Here is a 26,971-nt window from a genome sequence, read left to right as displayed (position 1 = left end):
AATCCAAGGCAGGAAGTTGCTGAATAGACCTTAGATGTATTTTTTTCTCATTGATGTTAATTCAAGGAAGAAAATGACAATGGCACTAAGCGAATTATCACTTTGTTTATAATACCGCAATGGACTGTTCAAAATCCTGCATAAAAAATAAATTGGGTTACATCATAGAAAACACTCCCAGCAAAGTGGCACTCCCTCAGTGTTACATTGGAGTTTCAGTTTAGGTTGTAAGCTCAAATTGTAACATTGCACTAATGTGTACAGCCTATTGCCACTGGTGAACATATTCTTACTTAGGCCAATTGACTGTGCTCTGTGTATTTAAAAACCTTATTAAGAAGAGCATCACTTAATTCATTTCAACTGTCTTAGAAATACATAATGTAGAAATTAATGCTTCTTTTGTGCACTGCAATGTTAACATCAGCATATTTCTAGAGTTTAAAGTGGGTAGGAGGAATTACAATCAGTTTTACCATCATTTTATTTGGATTGATCAATTTCTGTTTGTTTAGGACATTGTAGCATTGAAGCCACGGGTGCTCAGATGTCTTGTCTCCAAGGATTTTGATTTATTTACCAGTTGAGGTCTGGAAACTACATCATAGATCGATCATATATATCTACACAAAGCTAAGATGAGACATCTTGGAAGCATGATAGGTAGCATCCCTGTCTCTGAGGGAGAAGCTCTGGGTTCAAGTCCCACTCCAGAACCTGATGGTGAAAAGGATGTGTTTGTACAGTGACCACATAGGTTGTGTATCCAGCTGTGAATCTTTCCAGTGGCAGGCAATAAAGAATAGGAGAGATTCCTGGTTAGCGTGTGATGGAAAAAAGTCAGAGTCTCTAGTATCACTATTCATACTTTATTCACAGCATACACATGAAAGTGTAGCCACTGCCGTATGTGCAGTTATCGTATCTTCCAAGAGTATGGGAGCATTACTGGATTCTATGCTCCAGTGTGTAAAGGTAACCTTTTTTCTGATCATATCAGAAGATTATTGCTGAGTAAACAAGAGGTAGGTTATTACATCTCTTCAACTCTATACAGTTTAGAAAATTAAACCTGACATTAGTCCAAGAATGTTGGGATGACCTAATCTTAGGCCTATCACCATGGGATTCCTGGGGTATCGTCTCAGTGGGTGATGCTTATTGCATCCAATCGAGTATAAACCCTCCCAAAGCCACATACAACAGCCACTGCAAACTGGCCTCCTTGGGGCACTGTTTATTGGATGTGAATCAGTTTGATGTCATCAGCATAGGGAATGATCTCTGTCCTGGTTGGGGTAGTTCCGGGACCGAGCCCCTAGTCCTTAAAGATTGCTGTGTTGTGGGTCAGACCTTACTTTGGGCACAAAACTGGAGAAGAAGCTGAAGTGCCCCATCACCTGCTTGTGAATTTGATAAAACATCCCTTGTTGCCATGTCTAAATAAAAGTAAAGTAACTTCTTCCTTCGAGATGAATCTTGTTATTCATTCTGACTGTGGAATGCTGCTCAGTGCTTGGTGTATGCATGTTCAGCAAGAGCTCCAGGTTTGTGTAAGGGAGCATTCATTAACTCGAGCTCAGATCTCTTGAAGCCAGCCTCTTATAGGGAGGTGCATTTTGACTGCAGCAGGTGCTGGAAGCAGATGGGGAAAGGTGCCAGAGTAAGAGAAAAACAGAGCAATAGAGGAGAAGCCCAGGGCGAAGGCTCATATTGAAGTTCTCAGCCATGCTAAATGTGACATTAGGGCATGATGTAGACAGGAGGAGGAGAGGTAACCTTTCCCAGTAGACATTAATACAAAGGCACTGAGTGCAGATAACCAAGGAGGTCATTGCCAGGAATTCAGCCCTGAAAATGTAATAGAGTCCCTGAAAAAGTTCAATGACAAGGAGTCAATGCCAAGAATATATCTTCAATTGCCAGCTTCCATCCATGGTATCAGCAAACTCATGCAGCTCAATGCACCACACCCACATTCCTCAACCATCAGCAATCTTCATTGATCAGAAATATAATATGTCATATGGTCCAGCTCATCCTCATCATTTCTACAAGATTCAGACGGAAATATTACAAGGTTCTTAAACTTACAGCTGTTCTTCTGCACCATTACCCAAACACATTGCAACACACACTCGGACATTTTTCCTCACCTCTTGCAAGAAAAGATAGCACAAAATAGGAGGCAGTATCAAACAAAAACTGGGGAATGGCATATCCTCAAGTCAGCACTTTATTCAGGAAAACGGTGTTATACATTATCGACCTACATTATCGAAACTGCATTGCTGAAGCTATTCAGGATGTTAGCATATTCATTTTTATTGCACTTTTTCAAGTTCCACTTCACACTTATTCTACTACTGAGTACAACCCCCCCCCCCCCCCAACCCCACCCAGGGGTGCAGGTCTTTATTCCTTGAAAGTGGAATCACAGGAAGACAAGGTGGTGAGGGAAGTGTTTGGCACGCTGGCCCTTATTTCTTACAGCATTGAATACATGAATTGGGGCATCATGTTACAGCTGTACAGGACATTGTAAAAGGCCACATTTGGAGTACTGTGTATAATTCTGGTTGCCCTGCTTTGGAAGGAAGTTATCAAACTTGAAACGGTACAACAAATATTCACAAAGATGTTACCGGGACTGGAGACTTTAGTTACAGGTAGTTCTCCCGTAACACGTAATTATTAAATGTGATTTAGCTGTCACGTGATTAGTGAATTGCCGCCTTTTTTTAAATAAAATGAACTCCTGATTGCTGTTATGCGATTCCATCCCCAGCACTTACCTGAACAGCAAAACCCAGCCTCAGGATCTTCTGATCTGCAAAATCCAAATTCAACGTGTGTTCAGCTAACACAGGAATGCAATCAGCTGTGCAAGCCTTGAAGCTGGGAATTGTTGTCTACATTTAGAAGGAACTTTATTTCAAACTGGGCGGGGGGGGGCAATCTTGAGGAGGACTGAACTTTGACATCAGCATCATGTGGTCAGTCGGATCGTGGACTTTCTGGTGGAGAGCTTTGTGAAAGGTACAGTGCTGTAGTCAATGATTTTAATGTTAAAATGTTAAATTGACTATATTCATTCATTAAAATATTTGATTTAGAGGTTTACTTAGACTGTGCTATCATTTGTGTCTGATTTCTCTCCACACATACTGCCAGACCTGCTGAGTTTTTCCAGCAATTTCTGTTTTTGTTTTTGTTTCTGATTTCCAGCATCCACAATTCTTTTGATTTCTTGTTCACCTCCTTAATCTGATCTTACCAAACGTGTTGAACAAGTTAAATGCCGAGAATACTTGGTGTGGTAATCCAAGCGGGGACCTGATGACTTCAGCTCACTGCTGCTGTGACTAGCCTCTATGTTGCTCAGCACCAAACAGTCTCTTGGGGCGCAGATAACATATTATTTCTGTTTTGATTTTTATTGATAGTTTTGGTGTTTCGTCCCAACCCTGTTTTTCCCATAGGCCCCATTATTTGTATTGCTCGATTTTCTATAACACCGTGTTGTACAGGAACGCAACTACCGTGTTATAGGAGAACTACATGGAGAGGTTGGATAGGCTGGGACATCTTTCCCTGGAACGTGGCAGGCTGATGGGTGACGTTATAGAGGTTTATAAAATCATGAGGAACATAGATAGGATGAATAGCAAAGTTCTTTTCTCCAGGGTAGGGGAGTCCAAAACTGAAGGGTTTAGGTTTAAGTGAGAGGGGAAAGAATTAAAAGAGACCTGAGGGATAACGTTTTCTCGATTTGCTCGATTTTCTATAACACCGTGTTGTACAGGAACGCAACTACCGTGTTATAGGAGAACTACATGGAGAGGTTGGATAGGCTGGGACATCTTTCCCTGGAACGTGGCAGGCTGATGGGTGACGTTATAGAGGTTTATAAAATCATGAGGAACATAGATAGGATGAATAGCAAAGTTCTTTTCTCCAGGGTAGGGGAGTCCAAAACTGAAGGGTTTAGGTTTAAGTGAGAGGGGAAAGAATTAAAAGAGACCTGAGGGATAATGTTTTCATGCAGAAGGTGATGTATAGATGGAACGAGCTTCAGAAGAAGTAGTAGAGTACAATGACAACATTTAGAGGGATATGGGCCAAATGCAGGCTAGTTCAGTTTAGAAAAGCTGATTGGCATGGGCGAGTTGGGTCAAAGGGTGTGTTTCTGTGCTGTATGACACTATAGGTCTCAGTGGTGTAATCGTGCAATTCCTATTTTCATTTTTGGAGCTCTATTCACATGTGGCTAGATAGCAGAGGCGGCAGGATTCATCTGGGAGTAGCCAGTCACATCAAACTGCCAGCCTCTGATTCCACGTGTTAACTTCATAAAAGCTGGAATGGCAGGCTGGCACACGTTGCAAGTGTCTTCACCACTGCCAAAGTAGTGAGAATTCATCAGCACGATAAGCTGAGTATAGTCACATACTGACTGAATGTTCAGTGAATGGGAATAAACACCTTAGCTTTGAAATGTAGTACCAGCACAGCCATGTTTGTGCAAGCAATTACACCATTCACAGGGAGAGCTCCTAGTTTGACAAATCTCTGCCTCCACGTCTCTCACTTTTCTCGGCATAGACAGAAAGTAACAAACTCCCCTCTCCTGGTATACAGAATCTCAGTGACCTCCTGGATGTTACGATGGTCAGCAAACTGAGATATGTTGGTAACCTCACTGTATCTTGCTCAGAAGGAAGTGCTGGTGTAGACATTGAAGGCCACTGTGGCCTAGATTCCCACTGACAGTTCTGCTCTTTCTCAATTCCAGGACTCCCAGTCTGCCTTGAGGAGATGGCACAGTTTTGTGATCACTTCCATGGTGAATTGTACTGAGGGGGCATCCACTATAAAGTCTGAATGGGGCAAGGCCACTGTCTATGGCCCTCCTGCTGTTGAAAATCAAGATGTTCTACTGTTCTGAAGAAGAGTCACTCGACCTGAAAAATTAACTCTGATTTCTCTCCACAGATACTGAGTTTTTCCAGCAATTTCTGTTTTTGTTTTTGTTTCTGATTTCCAGCATCCACAATTCTTCTGATTTCTTGTTCACCTCCTTAATGTGACTTTACCAAAAGTGTTGAACAAGTTAGATGCTGAGAATACTTGATGTGGTAATCTGAGTGGACCTGATGACTTTACCTCGCTGCTGGCTGTGGTTAGCCTCCATGTTGCTCAGCGCCAAACAGTCTCTTGAGACGCAAATGCATGCATGCACGTGTCTGCACACAGACAGACACACATACACACATACATGCACATAGTCACAGACACAGACACTCACAGACACACACAGAGACACCTGCACACACACAGTAACAGACACAGACACTCACAGACACACACAGACACACACACAGGAACGCACAGACACAGAGACACACACAGACATAGAGACAACCACACACACCAGACATCTAGGCAAAAGTGAGGACTGCAGATGCTGGAGATCAGAGTCAAGATTAGAGTGGTGCTGGAAAAGCACAGCAGGTCAGGCAGCATCCAAGGAGCAGGAAAATCGATGTTTTGAGTATCTCTCCAATCCACTTGTTGATCAGTCATGAAGCACAGAGCTGCATTGCATGGGCACCAGCAACTAGCATTGAGAGGCTGCTGCAAGGAGACTTTGTGACACGGGCAGGCACCCAGCTCATGGATTGGACCAGGCTGCATCTCAGGCCAGCTGTCTTTGTGCTTGCTCACACCCTGCCATGCCATGCTGTACCATGCCGTGCCTATTAGCCTTTGACTGGCTGAAACACCACCGTTCTGTCCATACTGTGGTGTTGATGTGCTGTTTTGCATGGACACAGACAGCTGTTTGATTTTCTAGACAATAACGGCCTGTCCAGTCGGTGGGACACCTTGTGTGGCACGCTGAGACGCCAATCAAACACCTACAGAATGTACAGCCAGTCATAGCATATGTCTCACTCAGTCCAGGGGCTTGGCCAGTCATCCTGCTGTGATTCTCACCATCAGGAAATGTGTCCGGCTACAGTCAGGGGAGTGGGCAATGCTCAGTCCAGTAGGGTCAGCAGCAGCATCAGGGAAACCACGTACCATCAGTCTGAGAGCCGCAACACACCAGTCACAGATCTACTCGGTTATACCTAGGAGCTGCTCGTCAAGGTCAGTCAGAAGTCTGCAGTGAATGTAGCCCTGGGGTCTGTCTATCGATTGTGAAGGGGGAATGCAAGGAAGTCTTTCAGCAGATATCCAGTGCGTGGTGGCTCGATGTTCAGGGAATGGTATGAGGTAAGATGGGGATGGAATCGACATGAGAAATGCCGTGGGGACAGGTAAGTAGTTAGTGAAGTGAGTTTGAAGAGAGATGCTGAGAAACCTCAGCTGACCTTTGCAGTGAAAATCCCTTTGAGAACTCAATACAATTCACACTTAGCCGGATCAACATAAGATTCGGTCCATTATAACATTTTATGAAAGTCCTTGTTATCTGGGTATTTTTTAGAGTTTTCTTGTTTAAAATGGTAAGGCAGCACAAAAACCAAAGACTATATGTATGCTCTCTCTCTCTCTCTCTCTCTCTCTCTCTAACTCTATCAATCTTCTAAGTTGAAATACGTAAATAAGATGTTTTTGGTAATTTTTGATGGTGATAAAATACCCATATTCTGTTTCCCAAAAGGAATCATGGATGAATCTGAACTGACACACTGCTGATGTTGAATGAATTAAATGTAGTGGATGATGAATGAGGACAGGCGTTTCCAGTTGGAAATCTGACAGCTATATTACAAAGTGACAAGAACTCTCTCAGGTAAAATATCACATAAACATCATTTGTTCAGCATCCATCAGTCTTACACACACATTATATCCAGTGTCCCTCTACCACCATACACACACACACCCCTTGTCGAAACCCCTCCCTCTTCAGCAGCAGTCAGTGCCACCTCCTCTATCCTGCTTTTGCAGTCCAAAAACAATGTAAGAACTTTTATTCTCTAAAGGAAAACTTTTGTATGATCATTTATTGATCTCTACCCCCCAAGACATTCCAGAATACTCAAATATGTTAACTATACACCATGTGCTTTTTGTTCCCAACTTGCACTTTTCCTTCTGTCCTTCTGTAGAATTGAATTGACCCCACCCCCAGCTGCACCCCACTGTGAGGCTCAGCACCATTCCCTGGCCGAGCCCAGATTCAGGCCAACGTCACACCTACAACACAGCTGCCATCGAGACTTAGGCCTGTCCTGAAGTGGCACTCACTTGACTCAAGTAGGTGACACAACTGCTCCCTTTGGAGCTGTTTGTCCTTGTCCAATTCGCCTCAGAGCTCAGACTGTGCTGTTCGTGCTTTGGACACTTCACCCAAGCACTCTTGTGAGGCAGACGAAGGGACATAGAATTTGGTTTGCAGTTCAACTTGATTTTCTAAACATAATATTCCATATTAAAAATACCATGCAAGCATTTCCCAAACTGCCACAATATTTACTTTCTTTCTAGCTCTATCCATCTGAGAAAAGATATTACCTCCAGCAATTCATATGTTTGAGCTGGGCTGTTGGAATTCCTACTTCTCCGATGAAGAGCTGGCTCTCTTCCACCAAGGTGGGTCTAACAGGTCAAGACAGATGATCTTCTGGGTTTTCTTAGGTTGCCTTCTGCCATGGGTCTTGCTGTGAGTCTTCACTGAGGATGTGGCATCCAGGTGTATGCACTTATCCACACTCACCCCTGACCTTTCAGAATGTTCTGCGACAATTGGCCAATGGAGTCATGAACTGGGTGAACCACATTCCTGATGAAGGGCTTATGTCCTGAAACAACGACTCTCCTGCTCCGTGGTTGTTGCCTGGCCAGCTATGCTTTTCCAGTGTCACATTTTTCGACTGGGTTCGAATCATCCAATGGTGTCATGCCAGCAACCTTTCCTGTTGCCATGCTGGGAGGCATAAAGTGCACATACTTAGGTAGTCAAGATGCCAAAACTTCTAATTGACATTTCTCCAATCCACAACCCTTGGTCTGGTTGTAATTGATTCTTCTTTGATCTCGCTCTGATGGCTGCAGGCTGCTGTTTAATTTATATATTTCCCTCCCCTCCCCTATCAGAGTTCCGAAAAGACCACTCCCTCCGTGACTCCCTCATCAGGTCCACACCCCCCACCAACCCAACCTCCACTCCCAGCACCTTCCCCTGCAACCGCAAGAAATGCAAAACTTGCGCCCACACCTCCCCCCTTACTTCCCTCCAAGGCCCCAAGGGACACTTCCATATCTGCCACAAATTCATCTGCACCTCCACACACATCATCTATTGCATCTGCTGCACCCGATGTGGCCTCCTCTATATTGGGGAGACAGGCCGCCTACTTGCAGAATGTTTCAGAGAACACCTCTGGGACACCCGGACCAACCAACCCAAACACCCCGTAGCCCAACACTTTAACTCCCCCTCCCACTCCACCAAGGATATGCAGGTTCTTGGACTCCTCCATCGCCAGACCATGGCAACACGACGGTTGGAGGAAGAGCGCCTCATCTTCTGCCTGGGAATCCTCCAACCACAAGGGATGAACTCGGATTTCTCCAGTTTCCTCATTTCCCCTCCCCCCACCTTGTCTCAGTCAAATCCCTCGAACTCAGCACCGCCTTCCTAACCTGCAATCATCTTCCTGACCTCTCCGCCCCCACCCCACTCTGGCCTATCACCCTCACCTTGACCTCCCTCCACCTATCGCATTTCCAAAGCCCCTCCCTCAAGTCCCTCCTCCCTACCTTTTATCTTAGCCTGCTGGACACACTTTCCTCATTCCTGAAGAAGGGCTTATGCCTGAAACGTCGATTCTCCTGTTCCTTGGATGCTGCCTGACCTGCTGCGCTTTTCCAGCAACACATTTTCCGCTGCTGTTTAATTTAGTTTGGTGAACTTTCTGTCAGGCCTGAGTCTTCCAGCTGTGGATCGGTTTTGAATGTCTAATTTTGGACCCACGGATGCTTGGCGTCAACTGGTCTTAGAAACACTCCTTCAGTCATAGGCTCCCAAACTCCCATCCTTGCTGCTTCTCCAATCACATATTCAGGAGCAAAAGAACCTGTGATTGGGTGAGAATTTCCTTACGCATTCTGTCTCTTCCAAATGGGGAGCAATGATCTTTTCCGATAGGTTTCCCACCCTCATTCTTGATTTTTTCCTGGGAATATTGGGGTCTCTTGAGAATGAGGCCTGGGTATAGCTCTCAAATAGGTGTTTATGCAACGTTTTCAATTACTACTAGGGTTTCATGGCACAGTAGTAGTGTTCCACTTATCGCAGGTTGAATACAAGAATATAAAATAAGACAAAAAAAAACTGTGGATGCTGTAACTCTGAAAGAAGAACAGAAGAAACTCAGCAGGTCTGGCAGAATGCAGAACAGTATTTTGAAGAAAGATCACTAGAACCGAGACGTTAACTTTGCTTTCTCTCCACATACGCTGCCTGACTGATTATAATTACTATCTCTCCACGCTTCAGTCTCTCTGCCTTTATTCCTGATGAAGGGCTTTTGCCCGAAACGTCGATTTTGCCTGTCCTCGGATGCTGCCTGAATTGCTGTGCTCTTCCAGCACCACTGATCCAGAATCTGATTATAATTACTGCTGGCTGGGCTATGTGCAAGTTTGTTCTCCTCATATACACGAATTAAGCTGATATTTTATACTTCTAAAGTTAACAGTTGTCAGTGCAGTATTTGTCGAAGAATTTTCCTTCCCTTTATAAGCTTTTCCTATCTGTTTTTTAATTCCAATGTTAGGTCACTTCTGCCTGTGCTGCAGTAGAAGCTGATGCAGCCACACATTGTGTAAGTCCACGCATGTTGTGATGGAACTGACTACCAATGTATTGCAAACTCTACACAATGTCTTCAGTCAGCTTGGGTTCAGACTCCTGTATGCTTTTTGATGGTGACAGCAGTTAGTCCGGCGGGCTCTCTATGCAACAAGTATCTGTGCATATGCATTGATCTCCTCCTGAAGGCAACCAGGAGGTGAGGTCTGGTGGTATTATTCCTGTCCTATTAATCTAGAGACCCTGGTAATGGTCTGGGAACACAGTTTCGAATCCTACCATGGCATACATTGCAATTTGAATTCAATTAATATCTGGAATTAGGAGTCTTATGGTAACCATGAAACAATAATCAGTTGTTGGGAAAACAATAATCTTGTTCACTTTCGGGAAGGAAACTGCTGTTCTTACTTGGCCTGGCCTACATGACCCACTGCAATGTGTTAACTCTTGACTAACCTCTGAGCAATTAGGGATGGGTAATAAATGGTGGCCTGGATAGACACGCCCAAATACTGTGAATTAAAAAAACTCACCTGAGGTCTCTGTAGCAGAACTTGTGTGCAATCTCACTCTCAGGGGATCTGGTAGATAGTCTGTATTATTCTCCTGATCTGGTCTGCACATCGCCAGCATCTAAGTTTGTGGCCATTTGTGTTAGATCAAGTAAAGGGGCTTCTTCTCTTAAAGGTCGGGCACAGCTCTTACCCTTGCTCATGTGGTAGCTTGCCAGGCAGCGCTTTTTCGGTGTCTAAAAGAGCAATATTGAAAGAATTGAAGGGTTTGAATGAGGAAAAATTGACAGGCGTTTAAAGCAGGAAGGTAACATCGTTCTGAGTGGCACTGTAATGTAATGTAATGACTAATGTATCAATCAACTCTCATATTGTTGAGCACAGATACCTCAATAGACTTCGCCAGCTCAGCTAGGCCTGCCCCTCTGGGTCTACTCTGTTTCCTCTGGTTGTGGTTCACCTTGCCCTATGAGAGAGAGTAAAGAGTGTCAGTGTGCTTGAGTGATGTGCCTGCCATTGCCGAATAGCTGGGAAGGGATGGTTAAATGGAGGTTGCAAGAGGTATGTGTGAGGCTGGTATCATTGGTAGGTGTGTGAGAATAAAGTGGAGCATCTAACCTTAGTCCTGACTGATGAGTGACTGGGATGTTGTATATGGAGCAATGGAGTTGTTGTTATTGTATTTGGAGATGCATTGAACCTGGCCTCCCACGGGACATCATTGAACTTCTTCTGGCACTAAATTTTCCTTTTCATTTGTTCTCATTCCCTTGGAGGTTCTTCATTGACGACCACCCAGTTCCCTGTGGACTCACTTTCTGTGGACTAAATCTTCCAGTACAGCCTCCAAGAAGCTGGGAGCCCTCTTCCTTTGCCTGATTCTCAAGTTGGTGTCCTCCTCAGCAGCAGCTTTTCTGCTGTCACGGCCACAGTTCTCCCTTAAGAGGACAGACTGCCTTTAAGAGAAGTAGCTAAGCTGGAACAAGTGTTGGTGATGAATGTTACTGAGCTTTCCATTGAACTCTCTGCCAGCCAGCAACACAAGTTACACTTGGCTGATTGCTGCAATCAATCATTTATATCATGTACATACAATAAGACTTTATTCCACTTTCATTTAAATGTCAATTAATTCTCGCATACGTTTGGGAAGGTAGCGATTGATTTGAACTGACAGCATTAACAGTAACATAAATAAAGGCTTCAACCAATCAATTTTTCTGAGCTCACTAGATATCTCCCTGCTGATTGCAGGAGTGAGGTCATTTGCTATTTCATGTTGATTAAGTCTTGAGATTATTTCGAGCATATACTAAAGTAGATTTTAATCAGTGAGCTACATAGCTTCAGATCTACACAACTTTGATACTTATAGACACTACCATTTCAGCAAATGGCCCATTCACGCTGATGGTTCTGTTAAACTGGTGTGAATTCACTCGTGTTGTAACATCAGTAACTGGATTTTTGGGTCCTGGGCAGGGCCAGCACTGAACCAGTCAGTGATGATTAAATTCATATCTTTAGTCCTCACTTTCTCCTAGTGGTGGTTAAAAGCCAATTTTCCAGTCCACCTCAAGAGTGGGTTGGATTGTCAGCTAAGCGCATGTTCCCCACATTCTAGCAATAATTTCATTGGCAATAATTTCATTCTGCTGAGTCCCACCTTTCCTGCTTTAATTTTACAGAAGGTAATCTTTTTATTATCCTGAAGCTGAACTATAATTTACTTTCCTATAGGAAGTCCCACCTCTTAGAACTTGTGACCAACTGGAGATGAGCAGCTCTGCACCAGCTCTGGGCTGGTAGTTACTGCTGGTGATGCAGGAGGCTTGGGTGGGGGTTAAGGAGACCATGCCTTTCCCTCAAATCCAGGCAAATCAGCAACAGCCCCCTTAGAGGGGGATGGTGGGCACACTGAACAGGGTGGGGTGTGGTGGCATGGTGTGGACGTTAGGTGTGGGGAGGCATAGGGACCTGAGATATAGGCACAACATGCCCTCTCCTTCCATCTCCCAACCATTGACTAGTTTCCGACAGGGTCAGACCCGCCAGGTTATGTGCTGGGCACAAGCACCTCCCAAAGTCTGTGCCATCAGAGTGGCAGTGGGATGAGAACCTTAATTGATAAAAACAGTAGAGCGGTGGGCAGAAGGCCCACTGTAAAATTGGGGCGGGGGTCAGGTAGGCCTGGTCCACAGATTGCTTTCTTGTTGGATGGCTTGTAAAACCTAGCCCAAGCTGTCAGGCCCGTCCTTCCTGCCTGAAGCCATAAACCACCCTGTACTGAGCTTCCCGTCCAGAATGCTGGTTTGGATACAAAGGACATTTTAAACAAATTTTTACGTTTCTCCATTTTGGGCCACCCTCTCTCTCACCTGTCTGCTGCCGCTCCTATTAATGGTCCTCCACTTTTGACAGCCCACTTGCTAGCTCTAATTGCTACATGGGTCTGCCTTCTGGCAACTTGGTCAATTTGGATGCAACGCAGTGGGGTCACTGCTCCCCACACAGTGTCAGCTTCTGACCCACTTTTGACCTTGAAAGTAAGGTCCCAAAGTCCACACAGATAATCCCACCCCAGTGATAAACGACCAATGCAAATCTGCAGAATTGACAACATTATGAAATCAATGCAAGGAAATACACTTCATGGACCACTGTTCTTGTGCAATGTTCCTTTATGCTGCATGAATCTGAAAGTGGTCACAGAGTCATAGAGTCATACAGCATGGAAACAGACCCATCTACACTGACCCTACTCCCAAACTAAACTAGTCCACTTGCTTGTGCTTGGCCTTATCCCTCCAATGCTTTCCTATTCATATACTTATCCAAATGCCTTTTAAATGTTGTAACTGTTGGTCCTTTATCTCAAGAGAAATTCTTCCTGGAATACATGTAGCGGTCATCATTAAAAAAATTGAAAAGTTTAAAATGAATCTGGATTAATTTTACTTTGAGCTTTCAGAACTGTAGCTGACAGATTGATCCTGAAGTGGAAACCAAATTATCAATACTGTAGGGAGAATTACTTTTGTAACGTGTAATTTATGGTCTTATTTCGTTGATTTTTTTAAAAGAAAGCTTATTGGTGCAGCTGGCTCACTGTGAAATTTGCAGCTGAATGAGCAATTAAACCAGTAACATAAACGGGGTCAGAAATGTATTCCCAAAAGCAGTTATACATCAGGTATTGTTTACCTGAAAATGTAAACAGAAGAGAGAACCAGCTGCACTGTTCCCCGAGACTGTCGTCATCTGAAATGCTGACAGTATTACTTCAACCAGAAAAAGAGCTCAGATGCATAAAAGAAATTTTACCTCAAAATGACTCACTCAGTAATCTCATACAGTCACAAATTATGTCATAAATCACAAGAGTTATGGACTTGCAATCAATTGTGTCACTTTTGGTATGTTCACCAAGTAGGAATTTTGAAAAACGTGGATACTATTTGATCTAATATTTAAATCCTAACTGAATTCGGAGCAATCCAATTTTAGGCAGAGGACCTCAGACAGTTTCTCTTCAGTTTTGCTCAGGCAAGGAGCCTCACACCTGTTAAGCACTATTCCTGTTTGCATCTTTGCTTTGCTAATACCAAAATGGGGTGTAGCACATCTAGCTCATAATGAATGCATGCTTCCTGCTGCCCAGGTTGGCGGCTTAGGCATTTGCTCATTGCCTGAGAAATGGGATTGCGAGATCAAACGTTTTGACTGGTTTGTTGGAAAGACCTGATTATTGAGAATTTGGTGTTGAGTTGGCTCTCCAGAGCCCAAACCAAGAAGGATGGTTGCAGGTTTAAGAGGCAGAAGGAAAGTTGGAAGATTTACTGGCCAAATCCTTGGATTCCTATTTAATAAGGTGGAAGAAAGTAGAATTTAATCCATGTAATGTTAGCTGGAGAGCCAGCAGAGCCCTCTGTCACCCCTGCTGGACAAGATCCACCAGTTTAACTGCTTATAGGCATTTCATTATCCAGCAGCAGAACCTCCAGGGATGAAGGACCCTACAGTCAGAAATCCCTCCCCTCAGACATGCTGACCATCAGAGATATTGGGGAAGGCAAGCCATCCATCAGCATCTCTGTCCCAGGCTTATTTGGGGTAAAGTGGGGACTGTGGCAGCGTCCCCACTCAGCACCTTCCTGCCTGAATAAATGCCATCCTTTCTCAACTCACACTAGGGAAGGCTTTAAATTCTGCCAATCTTCCGCACTGACCTGGTAACGAAATCTAACACAGAGGGACTACTTTTCAACTTTGCTACTTGCTGGAGACTCAGCTCAGATTTCTGAAATCAGCTCACTCAAATCATGGGGATGAAAACTTACAATTAAAATTTTACAAGTTTACATTCAAATAATCTTGAATTTTATCCCCTTTGGATAGTGAAAATTTTAGAATTTTTATTTAGTGCCTACCAGTTGGCCAGAAGAGTTTACTTAGCTGACTAAGAGATAATGGGACATAGTTTTGATGTTTTAAGGATTACTTGTGGAACTGAAATGTAAATTCTGAAGCAGCTAAGCAAATGCATTGATTATTTAAGATGTGGAATTGCCAGTGTTGGACTAGGGTGGACAAAATTAAAAATCCCACAACATCAGGTTATAGTCCAACAAAGGAGCAGCGCTCCAAAAGCTTATATTTCAAAATAAACCTGTTGGACTATAACCTGGTGTTGTATGATTTTTAACTTTGACTATTTAAGGTCTCACAGGTTGACCTCTCTGCTCCTCCCTCTCCTACTCCCACTCCTTTTGTTCTCCTTCCTTCTCTCCCTTTCTTTCTCTTCTCCACCTTTCTCTGTCTTTCACTTCTTTGCAATTTTTTGCCAGTTCTCTGCATTTATGGTTTATCCTCTTTTTCTCTCTCTTTTGCTTTTGCCACATCCCTGTTTTCTGCCGTTTGTACCACTAACATTTTCTCCGTGTCTCAGCCTGCTGTCTGGAAACCAAAGTCTTGCCTTCTGCCTAATTCCTTTACCTTTCACACCATGTTTCCCCTCTTGCAGACTCTGCAGAATATCCCCCCAGCTCTGTTCTATCCATTTCATCCCTCTTTTTTCTTTCCCCCCCGTCACCTTTCCTGGCCTTGCATCTATCCTCTAGTCTTATTCAGTCCTATCCATTCATCAAGGATTTTATAAAAGATGAAAAAAACCAAACAAATTCAGGAATAAATTGATCATTCGGACAGGAAGTTACCATTTCTCCATTTTGTCGATAGCAAGACTGAAAGCAGTTTGTGTAGACAATCTGGCTCAGGTGACAGTATTGTGTACATTCCTGGCTTACCCATTTGAAGCAGTCATTTCAATTCTGATTCAGTTTCATTATCAGCAGTGGAATGCTGGAGAGAGAGCTATAAATTCATTAGAGGAAGGAGAGTTTGGAAAAGGAGGCATGTGAACTTAAAATGCAGGAGAATATGGCAGCATTACAGGGCAGCCTCTTGGATATCGGTACCCAGAGTGGGAGAGAATAGAATGCAGTTATGCTGCAGCTGTACAAAGCTCTGGTATGGCCACACTTGGAGTATTGTGTACAGTTCTGGTCACCGCATTATAAGAAGAATGTGGAAGCTTTGGAAAGGATGCAGAGGAGATTTACTAGGATGTTGCCTGGTATTGAAGGAATGTCTTACGAGGAAAGGCTGAGGGCCTTGAGGCTGTTCTCGTTAGAGAGAAGAAGGTTGAGAGGTGACTCAATAGATACATACAAGATAATCAGAGGGTTATATAGGGTGGACAGGGAGAGCCTTTTTCCAAGTATGGGGACGGCAAACATGAGGGGACACAACTTTCAAGTGAGGGGAGATAGGTATAAGACAGATGTCAGAGGTAGTTTCTTTACTCAGAGTGTAGTAAGGGTATAGAATGCTTTGCCTGCAATGGTAGTAGATTCGCCAAGTTTAAGTGTATTTAAGTCGTCATTGGACAGGCATATCGACGTACATGGAATAGTGTAGGTGGGATGGGCTTCAGATTAGTATGACAGGGCGGCGCAACATCGAGGGCCGAAGGGCCTGTACTGCGCTGTAATGTTCTATGTTCTAATAGAATCCCTACAGGAAAGAGGCCCTTCAGCCCAACAAGTCCACACCGGCCCTCCGAAAAGTAACCCCCAAGATCCATTCCCCTAATCTATTATCCTAAATTTACTCCCGAGTAATGCACCTATACTACACATCCCTGAACACTATGGGCAATTTAGCATGGCCAATTTACCTGACCTGTGGGAGGAAACCGGAGCACCCGAAGGAAACCCACGCAGACACTGGGAGAATGTGCAAACTCCACACAGACAGTCGCCCGAGGTTGGAATTGAACTTGGGTCCCTGGCGCTGTCAGGCAGTAGTAGTAACCACTGAACCACCGTGCTGCCCCACGAGGAGTAGATAGTATACAAATATAGAAAAACAGCAGTAAGTAGGAACAAAGACAGACAAAATGGTAAAAAAGCAAAATGATTGGCTCTATATGTATGTGTGTAGTACCCAGTACAAAATTAATTAATTTATAGCACAAATACAGGTTAATGGACACGAACCTATAGCCATTAGAGAGATATGGTTACAAGGAGATCAAAGCTAGGAACTACTTACTCAGGAGGATGTGACTTTGAAGGAGAGGGTGGTGTGATAGCTTGTTAGTATGGGATGGAATATGTGCAATAGCAAGAAATGATCTGGGTAGAGGTAAGAAATGCAAAAGGGAAGGAGACACAAGTAGAAGTAACCTATAGGCTCCCTAACAGTAGCTAAATGGTGGGACAGAGAATAAACCAGGAGATTATGAAGGCATGTAACAAAGGCAATGCATTAATCATGAGTAATCTTAATCTTCATGTAGATTGGGAAAATCAAATTGACAGAGGTAGTCATGAGGGAATATTCAGACAGTGTAGTCGGGACAGTTTCCTGGAATAATATGTTGTGGATCCAACCTGGTAATGTATAATGAGGTGGGTTTAATAAATAATGTTAGACTAAAGGATCCCCTTAGAAACAGTAACCATAACATGATAGAATTTAGCATTTAATATGAGAATTTGGGTTGCAGACAACTGTTCTACACTCAAATAAGGATAATCACAAAGGAATGAGGGCACAGCTGGCTGGGGTGGACTGGGAAATGAGTTGAACACTGAAGACTGTTGAGGAACAATGGCAGACATTCAGGGAAGTAGTTTATGGTTCATGATGAGGAAGAAGAATTCCACTAAAGGGATAAACACAACCATGGTTAACCAGGGAAGCTAAGCATAACATCAAATTGAAATAAAAAGCATACAATGTGGTAAAAATTAGTGGTAAACCAGAGAGTTGGGAAAGTTTTAAAAACCAACTAAAGCTCACCAAAAATTAATAAAGTGGGAGAAAATAAACGTTGAGTAAACTTACAGGGAGTACAAAGAATGGACAGCAAGAGTTTATTTAAATATATAAGAAAGAAGAAAGATGACAAGGTGAACATAGGACCCTTACAGAATGAGGCTGACGAAATAATAATGGGAACCAGGAAATGGTCGAGGAATTGAATAAATATTTTAAAGTCATAGAGACGCACAGCACAGAAACAGACCCTGCAGTCCAACTCGTCCATGCTGACCAGATATTCTAAATTAATCTAGTCCCATTTGCTAATATTTGAACAATAGCCCTTTAAACCCTTCCTATTTATGTACCCATCCAGATGCCATTTAAATGCTGTAATTGTACCAGCCGCCACCACTTCCTCTGGCAGCTCATTCCAGTCAGGCACCATGCTCTACATGAAAAGTTGCCCCTTAGGCCCCTTTTATATCTTTCCCCTCTCACCCTAAACCTATGCCCTCTAGTTTTGGACTTCCCCACCCCAGGGAAAAGACCTTATTTATTTATCCTATCCATACCCCTCAAGATTTTGTAACCTCTGTAAGGTCACCCCTCAGCCTTCAACATTCCAGGGAAAACAGCCCCTATTCAGCCTCTCCCTATATCTCAAAACCTCTAACCCTGTCAACATCCTTGTAAATCTTTGCAAAACCCTTTGCAATGTCCTTCCTATAAGAAGGAGATCAGGATTGCACACAATACTCCAAAAGTGGCCTAACCAATGTCCTATACAGCCACAACATGACCTCGCAACTCCTATACTCAAGTTTCTGACCAATAAAGGAAAGCATACTAAATGTCTTCTTCACTATCCTGTCTACCTGTGACTCAACTTGCAAGAAACTATGAAGCTGCACTCCAAGGTCTCTTTGTTCAGCAACACTCCCCAGGACCTTACCATTAAGTGTATAAGTCCTGCAGTAATAACATTCCAACATAACTATATAATCAACGGGCAAAAGAAAAAGAGGGACTAAACGCAATAACTGTCATTAGACAAAACATGTTAAGGAAATTAATGAGGCTAAAGACGAAAAATATCCCATTGGACCTGATGGGATGCATCCTAGGATATAATAAGAAGTAGCTAAAGAGATGGCGGTAATCTGCCAAAAATCCTTAGTTTCTGGAAAACTCACAAAGGATTGGAAAACTGCCAAAGTAACACCTTTACTTGAAAGGGAAAAGAGACAAAACAGCTAATCATAGGCCAGTTGGCTTAATGTTTGTTATTGGGAAAAGGTTAGTGTCTATTATTAGACTGAAATAGCAGAACATTTAGAAAGACACAATATGATCAAGCAGAGTTAGCAGGGGTTCAGGAAGCAGAAATCATGCCTGTGAAATTTATTAGAATTCTTTGAGGAACTAATAAGTAAAACAGTTAATAGGGGATCGGTACATGCAACATATTTGGATTTTCAGAAGGCATTTGGTAAGATACACTTTAGGGTATTTAGTATGATAGCAGCTCCTGATGTTGGAGGTATTATATTGCATCATTAGAGATTTGACTAATAGAAGACAGAAGGTCAAAATAAGGGGGCAATTTTCTGAATGGTAACCTGTAGCTTGTGGGGTGCCGCAGGGATCAGTGCAATATTTATTAATGGCTTGGATGAGGGAGGTGAATGTACTAATGTTGAGCTTTGTGGGTGACACAAAAATAGGTGGGTAGGCAAGTGGTGAGAATGACAATCTGCAGAGGGATAAAGACAGATTAACTGAATGGATCAAAAACTTAGAGATGGAACAGAATATGGGAAAATGTAAGATTATGCACTTTGGCAGGAAGAATAGAGGATTCTCTACAAACGATCAGCAAACAAGAGAAGGTGCAGATGGTCTTCTAGCGCATAAAGATAAATAAATCACCATGACCTGATCAGATATATGTCAGAAATTTGTGAGAAGCTGGGGAAGAGATTGTTAGGCTCCTTGTTAAGATGTTTGTATCATTGATAGCCATGGGTGATGTGCTGGAAGACTGGCAGTTGGCTAACATGGTGCCATTTTTAAGGAAAGCTGTAAGGACAAGTTAGGGAACTATAGACCAGTGAGCCTGACGTCAGTAGTGGGCAAGTTGTTGCTGAGGGAGAGGATTTAGATGCATTTGGAAAGGCAAGGATTCTTTAGAGATAGTCAATATGGCTTTGAGCATGGGAAAGCATGTCTGTCTAAATTGATTGAATTTTCTGAAGAGGTGACAAAGAAGATTGATGATAGACATTGTCTATCAGCCGTGTGCCACAAGGATCGGTACTGAGTCCACTGCTTTTCATCATTTATATAAATGTGAATATAGGAGATATGGTTAGGAAGTTTATAGATGATACCAAAATAAATGGTGTAGTGGATAGTGCATAAGGTTATCTCAGAGTATAATGGGACCATGATCAAATCGGCCAATGGGCCAAGGAGTCGCAGATAGAGTTTATTTTTGAAAATTATGAACTGTTGCATTTTGTAAAGGCAAACCAGGCAGGACTTACACAGTTAGTGGTAGGGACCTGTGGAGTGTTGCCAAACAAAGAGACCTAGGGGTGCAGGTGTGTAGTCGAAGGTAGACGGTGGTGAAGAAAGCATTTGGCACACTTACCTTCCGTGTCAGTGCGTTGAATACATGAATTGGGATGTGCAGTTGTGGCTGTACAGGATATTGGTGAGGCCGTTTTTAGAATACTGCTTCAATTCTGGTCACTTCACTACAGAAAAGATATTGTTAAACGTGAAAGAGTTCAGAAAAGATTTGCAATGATGTCAGGATTGGAGGGTTTGAGCTATAGCGAGAGGCTGCGGATTCTTTCCCTGGAATGTCAGAAGCTGAAGAGTGACGTTATAGAGGTTTATAAAATTATAAGGGGCATGGATAGGGTGAATAGCCAAGATCATTTTCCTAGGGTGGGGGAGTCCAAAACTAGACGTCATAGGTTTAACAGCGAGAGCGGAAAGATTTAAAAGGTACATGAGGGGCAGCTTTTTTTCATGCACAGGGTAGTGTGTGTATGGAATGAGCTGCCAGAGGACGTGGTGAAGGCGGGTACAATTACAACGTTTAAAAGGCACCTGGATTGGTACATGAATAATAAGGGTTGAGAAAGAAGTAGGCCAAATGCTGCCATATGGGACTAGATCAGGTCAGGATATCTGAATGGCATAGACAAGTTAGACTGAAAGGTCGGTTTCCATGCTGTATAACTCTGACTCTATCTGAATAATATTTAAAAATCAAAAGACAGCAGAAAGCTACAGAACAGAGGGATTTAGGAGTTTTCATGCATGAATGACAAAAAGTTTGCATCCAAGTTCAGTAGGTAATATGGGAAAGGCAGGTAGAATGTTGGGCTTTATTTCAAAGAGAATGGAATATAAAGGTCAGGCCATTTTTGCTAAAACTTTACAAGGCACTCGTCAGACCAGAGCTGGAATACTGTGAACGTTTTGAGCTCCAAATCTAACTAAAGATATACTGGTGTTGGACATTGGAGGTAGTCCAGACAAGATCCTTCGACTGAGTTAGGTATGGAAGGACTGTCTTATGAGGATAGGTTAAGTAGGTTGGACCTGTACTCGCTGGAGTTTAGAAGAATGAGATGCAACGTTAATGAAACGCGCAAGATTCTTAGAGGACTTGATAGGATAGATATGGACGATGGATAGAGAGGTGGAGGAATTTCTTCCCTGACGGGAGTGATATGCAGCTTTTTTTTACAGCAAAAGGCTGCTGAGATAAGTATATACGAGACTGAGATAGACATTTTTTAATCAATCAGGGAATCAAGGGTTATGGGGCAAAGGCTGGAAAGTGGAGTTGAGGATTATCAGATCAGCCATGATCTCATTGAATAGCAGAGCAGACTTGATGGGCTGAATAGCCTACATCTGCTACATCTTGTGCTCTTATGAAAAAATCCCTGCCTGAGTTTTATAAGCTTCAACTGAATCAAAATGCCAGGTGCCTCATGAATCTTCTGATTATTGTTCTGTCAATTATGGATGTTACTGAACAATACTTGTATGGCCTCTTCAGTAGGATATCTGTATTACTTGCAGCAGTGACATTCTGCAAGGCACTATTTGGCATGAACAGAAATGATAATGATCTTATGGTATTGTAAAACTTGAGAGCAGAGTACAAGCATGTTACGACTGCTATTTGAATTATAAGATCCGGTTGTTACTTTGAAATGACTTGGTAATATACTTACATAAATGTACATCCTTTTCTATTGAAAAGGACATGTGTTTTGGGGCTGTTATTGTGCTAGAGATAAGTATCGGCATTGATTCTAAAAGACAATGTGTGTTAGCTCCTTTATTTATTATGATATCATCAGAGTTTCCTTGTTTTGATTGAATTTTCTTTCCCCATTGATCTCAGGTGAACCAGTTAACGGGTATTTTTGACCCTTGGAGATTATGAAGCAGCCATCCATCACACATCTGTCTTGATTTTATTTCCATTATATGTGAAGATCCATCTATTCTCCTGAACAGAAGTTAGAGGAAAATATGAACTTCAATTGTTTGAGTGAGATGGTTGATTTTGTTGGATATTTGTACTCATTCAAGAAAGTAATTATGATTTTTAATAGAATATTTTCCTATTTTTAATGCCAATTTGTAAAATCAATATTCCCAGTTTTAAATAAAGTGGATGGGATTATTTTTATTCTTCCTAACAATTGTATTTAAGTCCAACCTTTAAAGTACACTTGCTCTTACACAGATGTTAAAGTTTTCCATATTTTATGCCAGTTTTCTTGCTTATAGCTCACTGAGTGAGATTGCCAATTTAAATGAAAATTTCTGTCTCAGCAATATGGCTATCTGACTGTATAATAGCTCTTGATATAGTTTATAAAGTGGTTCCCTGTTTTGCTTCATATGGTTTAGAAAATATTTTTATCTTTTAATTCCTGGAACTCCCTCTCTAATGATATTGTAGGTGTACCAACACCAAATGGATTGTAGTGATTTAAGGAGACTGCTCACCACCACCTTCCCAAGGGCAATTGGCATGGGCAATAAATGCTGGCCCAGCCAGCAACTACCACATCACTAATGCAGGTATTCTCTTTTTTTAAATTACTGCTGTTGTTCTGGAGAATGTGAATTAGGCTTTCTCAATAAACCTTGAGACAATTTGACAAATGTTTCCCGAAACATAAAATTCTTTCAAAGTAGATCAAATACCGCGATATTTTAATCAGATCAGTGTCTTATGTGAGTTTGCAAAAATTTGGTCTTATTTTTGGAAAACAAGAAAGTTTTGAATCCAGAAGAGCTCATCCCCTTTTTCATACATCAGCCCCAACTACCCTCGATGTGATATATTCCTCAATTCCTTCCATTTCCAGAACTATATCCATTTGTTTCTTGGTCCAATTTGTACTTTAGCTTCAGCAATTTTCACTTGTAACTTCTTTTCCCTTAGACATATAAGCCATAGACCTTTCTCACTCCTAACTGCCAAACTTTCAAATGTTGTCATTTGGTATTTGAACCCTTTACCATGGTTAACAATTTGCCTGGATCTATTTTGTCAATTCTCTTCGTGATGCTGACAACTTTAATTAGATCACCTCACAGTTTTCTTTTTGTGAAAGAAAACAAGCCCAGGGAATCGGATGTTAGATGACAACTGAAAGCCCAGAACTGGAAACCATTGTCTTCTTATACTTTATGTGCATAATAATTAACTGAAGTAATCCAGCTCATTACCCAAATTACTCTGAGAAGGAATTACCCCAGTAAGTGTAAAAACAGAATTAAAATACCAGAGGGTCAGTACAAACAAAGGCAGACATTAGCATGAAATATTGAGTTGAAATCATTGCATTGTAAGGAAGTGTTGTTGAGAAAAGCTGCCAAAGAATGAAGCTGCTTTTGTTTATCCTGACTAAATAAGAATGCTTAAACCAGCAGGTTGGTAACTAGTATTTAAGGATTTCAATATTTTTGAGGCATAATACATTCAGTAATGAGAAACAAAAATTAGATTGTCTCCATTTAGATTGCTCCAATTTGAACAGTAACAAGATTGTTAATATTTCTTTCTTGTAACTGGATCTTTTGTGCTTAGAGTTTGAACTGCAATTTTAAAAGTTTCTCCCTGAAGTGATTTTAAAGTTGTGCATCATTTTCTTATCATCATCTTATTTTCATGGTACATTCAAGGGGAAGTTCAACATATATAAAAGAAAAGGAAGAGATAGATATTTTGATAGAATGAGATAATAAAAGGAGAGTGGAGGTTCATGTGGACCAGAAATACCAAATGACCTGTTTTATGCAATAAATTCTATGTAACTCACATTGTACCAATTGCACACTTAGTTCTGAGTCCAGGTTCTCATTCTTGTTTGTCAGCCAATGTTAATATTTTGCCAAATCATTTCTCTTCCTGTACCAGAGAAATTGCCTGCAGCAAAAGAAGGATGCTAAGTTATAATAGCAACAAACAGGAACATTGTGTTGTCTCTATGAAAATATAATGCTTGGCTTTAATTAAAAACATACACAAATATGGTTTAGTCACCAACCGTAGTATCAATTAAATACAACATTAAATATTGTAATGAGCCACAGCGGGACCAAAGAGAAGGGGAATACTTTAGAAATATTGTAGACCTCTTTCAGCAAATATCAATTGGACAAAAGCCCTGTTTATACTCTCAAACCACAAATAGAGTTTTTTAGACAGTGTTTAATTGTGACAGGTTGGTTTAAACAAAATGAGCTGTCCTAGCATTTGCACAGAGGACAGTCCAATCAATTTGTGAGAAAGAGTCTGTTGTTACCCCACTGACAAATTTACTGTGAATTGAATGTTACCTGAAATTCTAAAGATATTTACATTGGCCATCCGGATAATTTAAATGTAAATTTGTTCTGTTAATCCAGATAACTGTCTGGCTTGAGGTCAAAGCTTTACTTCAGGTCTGACAAGAATAGTCAGGCTCAAACCCTTTTGAAGCCTGTTTTTGGGAGGTGGAGCTGGGTCACAATTCATGCTTTGCTTCTTTCCATTCCCAATGAGGCAGGCAGCATGCAAAATGTGCAACAATTTTATGCCTCTTGACTTAAACAATGAGAGCATTAGGCCATGTTCGTGCTGGTTACATGGTCAGCACGGGCCTAAAAACTCCTCCTGAAGGCATTCAACCCCTTTTTAAAGGGATTTTACAGTAGAGAAGGTGGCCATTCGACCCATTGTGGCAGTACCGGTTCCTGAAAGAGCTACCCAGCTAGTCCAATTCTGCAGGCCTATCTCCATAACCCTCTGAAAAATTTCTCACTTTCAAGCTCTCTTTTGAAACTGCCTGTGGAATCCACCTCCACCACTCTCCCAGATGGCGCATTCCAAATCCTAACAACGTTTTGACTAAAGAAGTTTTTCCTCACCTCACTCCTAGCTATTGCTGACAATCTTGGAACTGTGAACCCTAGTTATGAGTGGAAACAGAATATCTTCCTTCACTCTATTCAAACTGTTCATAATTTGAACACCTCAATAAGGCCATCTCTTCTTTGGTCCAAGGAGAATAAGTCCAATCTCTTTAGTCTGTCCTTGCCTCTAAAACCACTCATCTGCACTCATTGGAAGGAAACTGCTGCTGACTGTCTGTACTGTCCTGACTGCAAGTAGCAGCTACACAGCTGGTGCACCCTGGGAAGAGAGAGGACTGCTTGGCTCACGGATGTGGTTTGAAGACTCAATAGAAAAGGTTGATAGAAGAAAAAAGGTTTGGCCTCTGTACAAGACTGGAGTCCCTCAGTGATCATTCCCAGATGGGAATAGGAGCGAGTAGAAGATCAATGCCAGGAGACTGACCCTGAAGACATGGAAATAAATCCAGAGTCCTTGCATGGGTGCTTTGAGTCAGTGAATCCACCAACTGATGAGAATTCCTACTCACTGTTCTGCCAGCCTCTCATGCTGATAAATATTGCACACTCCCGATACCAACCACTGACAATCTGCCCCTTCCCTTGCAGAACAGAGACAAGGGGAAATACCTTCTCTCATTGATTTATGCGATTTTGGGGCTCTTTGCCTCAGAGACAGTGGAAGCAGGGTCTTTGGATACATTTAAGGCAAAGCAAAACAGGTGCTAGGCGGGAATGTGGAAATTGGCATTAGCCCTGATTTTATTGAATAGCTGACAGGTTAGAAGGGCTGAATGTTGATTTTGCTTTTGTGACCAGTTGTACCATTGTCTGTCTTGACAAACAAGGGAGTCAAAGGTTGCTGGTGTAATTAGGAAATTGAAGTTGATATCACCATCAGTTGAACTATAATCTTATTGAATGGGGAACCAGCCAATAATCCATTGCTGCTCCTAATTTGTACATTTCTGTGATAATGTAACAAATAACAAATAAAGATATGGTTGAAAGGGAAAACAGAAAGTGACAATCCTAAACATTAGTTTTAATTAAAGCAAATATCAATCTAATGACAATTAAAATGATTACAGTAAATATAGCTGATCTGTTAAAGGATACACCTGCAGATAAATAGTGGGAAGTATTCAAAGACGTTTTTGGTACAATACATTTTACATTTTACTTTAGTCCTTATTTATTGTTACAAAGAAATCATAAAGCTTCCAAGACAAAGGACCTGAAATCCTTATTAATTCTGGAGATAATTCACCAAACTGCTTGTTTTCACAGTGTGTGAGGAAAGAATTTGGAAGTCAAGCCATTAACATTTTAATTATATAGCACCTCAAGACCTTTTTTTATGTTGCTGAAATATGCTATGCTTTTAAAACAGTGAGGCTAATTTTAAAAGTTTAACCTTAGAACTAATGGAATATTACAGGAATGTTACGGTTAAGAAGGAGCCATTTGGCCCATGGTGTCTGTACCAGTTCTTCAAATGAGCATCATGACCTGGTTTCATTCTCCAACCACGTCCCCATAACCCTACGTACTGACTGTCTTTACATAATTATCCAATGCCCTCTTGAGTGCCTCAGTTGAATGTGCCTCCACCACAGTTCCAGGCAGTAAATTCCTGACTCGAACCATTTGTTCCATGAATACGTTTTCTTCTCACCTCCATTATACTTCTTTTGCAAATCATTTTAACTTTATGCCCTCTTGTTCTTGATTCTTTTACAAGCAGAAACAGTTTCTCCTATCTACTCCATCTAGATCCTCATGATCTTGAAATCTTTTATCTTTTCTTGTCCTTGTCTCCAAGGAGAAAAATCTCAACCTCTCT

General features: G+C 41.9%; 1 long non-coding RNA gene across 3 annotated transcripts; it reads left to right on the top strand.

Moving 5' to 3' along the window:
- Positions 1 to 2,793: 2,793 nt before the first annotated feature.
- Positions 2,794 to 22,603, top strand: LOC122552783 (uncharacterized). 3 transcript variants are annotated; one of them, XR_015758287.1, is made up of 5 exons: positions 2,794 to 3,039; positions 4,796 to 6,805; positions 7,504 to 7,608; positions 9,798 to 10,031; positions 22,115 to 22,603. It is a non-coding gene; the product is annotated as an uncharacterized LOC122552783 (long non-coding RNA). The 3 variants fall into 3 exon arrangements; XR_015758286.1 differs by lacking the exon at positions 22,115 to 22,603 and adding an exon at positions 11,124 to 13,065; XR_015758288.1 differs by lacking the exon at positions 9,798 to 10,031.
- The last annotated feature ends 4,368 nt before the right edge of the window (positions 22,604 to 26,971 follow it).

The sequence above is a fragment of the Chiloscyllium plagiosum genome, unplaced genomic scaffold (assembly GCF_037043375.1).
Source record: "Chiloscyllium plagiosum isolate Xiang-an unplaced genomic scaffold, Cpla_swu_hap1 HiC_scaffold_10, whole genome shotgun sequence".
Lineage (NCBI taxonomy): Eukaryota > Metazoa > Chordata > Chondrichthyes > Orectolobiformes > Hemiscylliidae > Chiloscyllium > Chiloscyllium plagiosum.
Note: the sequence above shows the minus strand (reverse complement) of the source record. Positions and strands in the feature narration are given on the sequence as shown.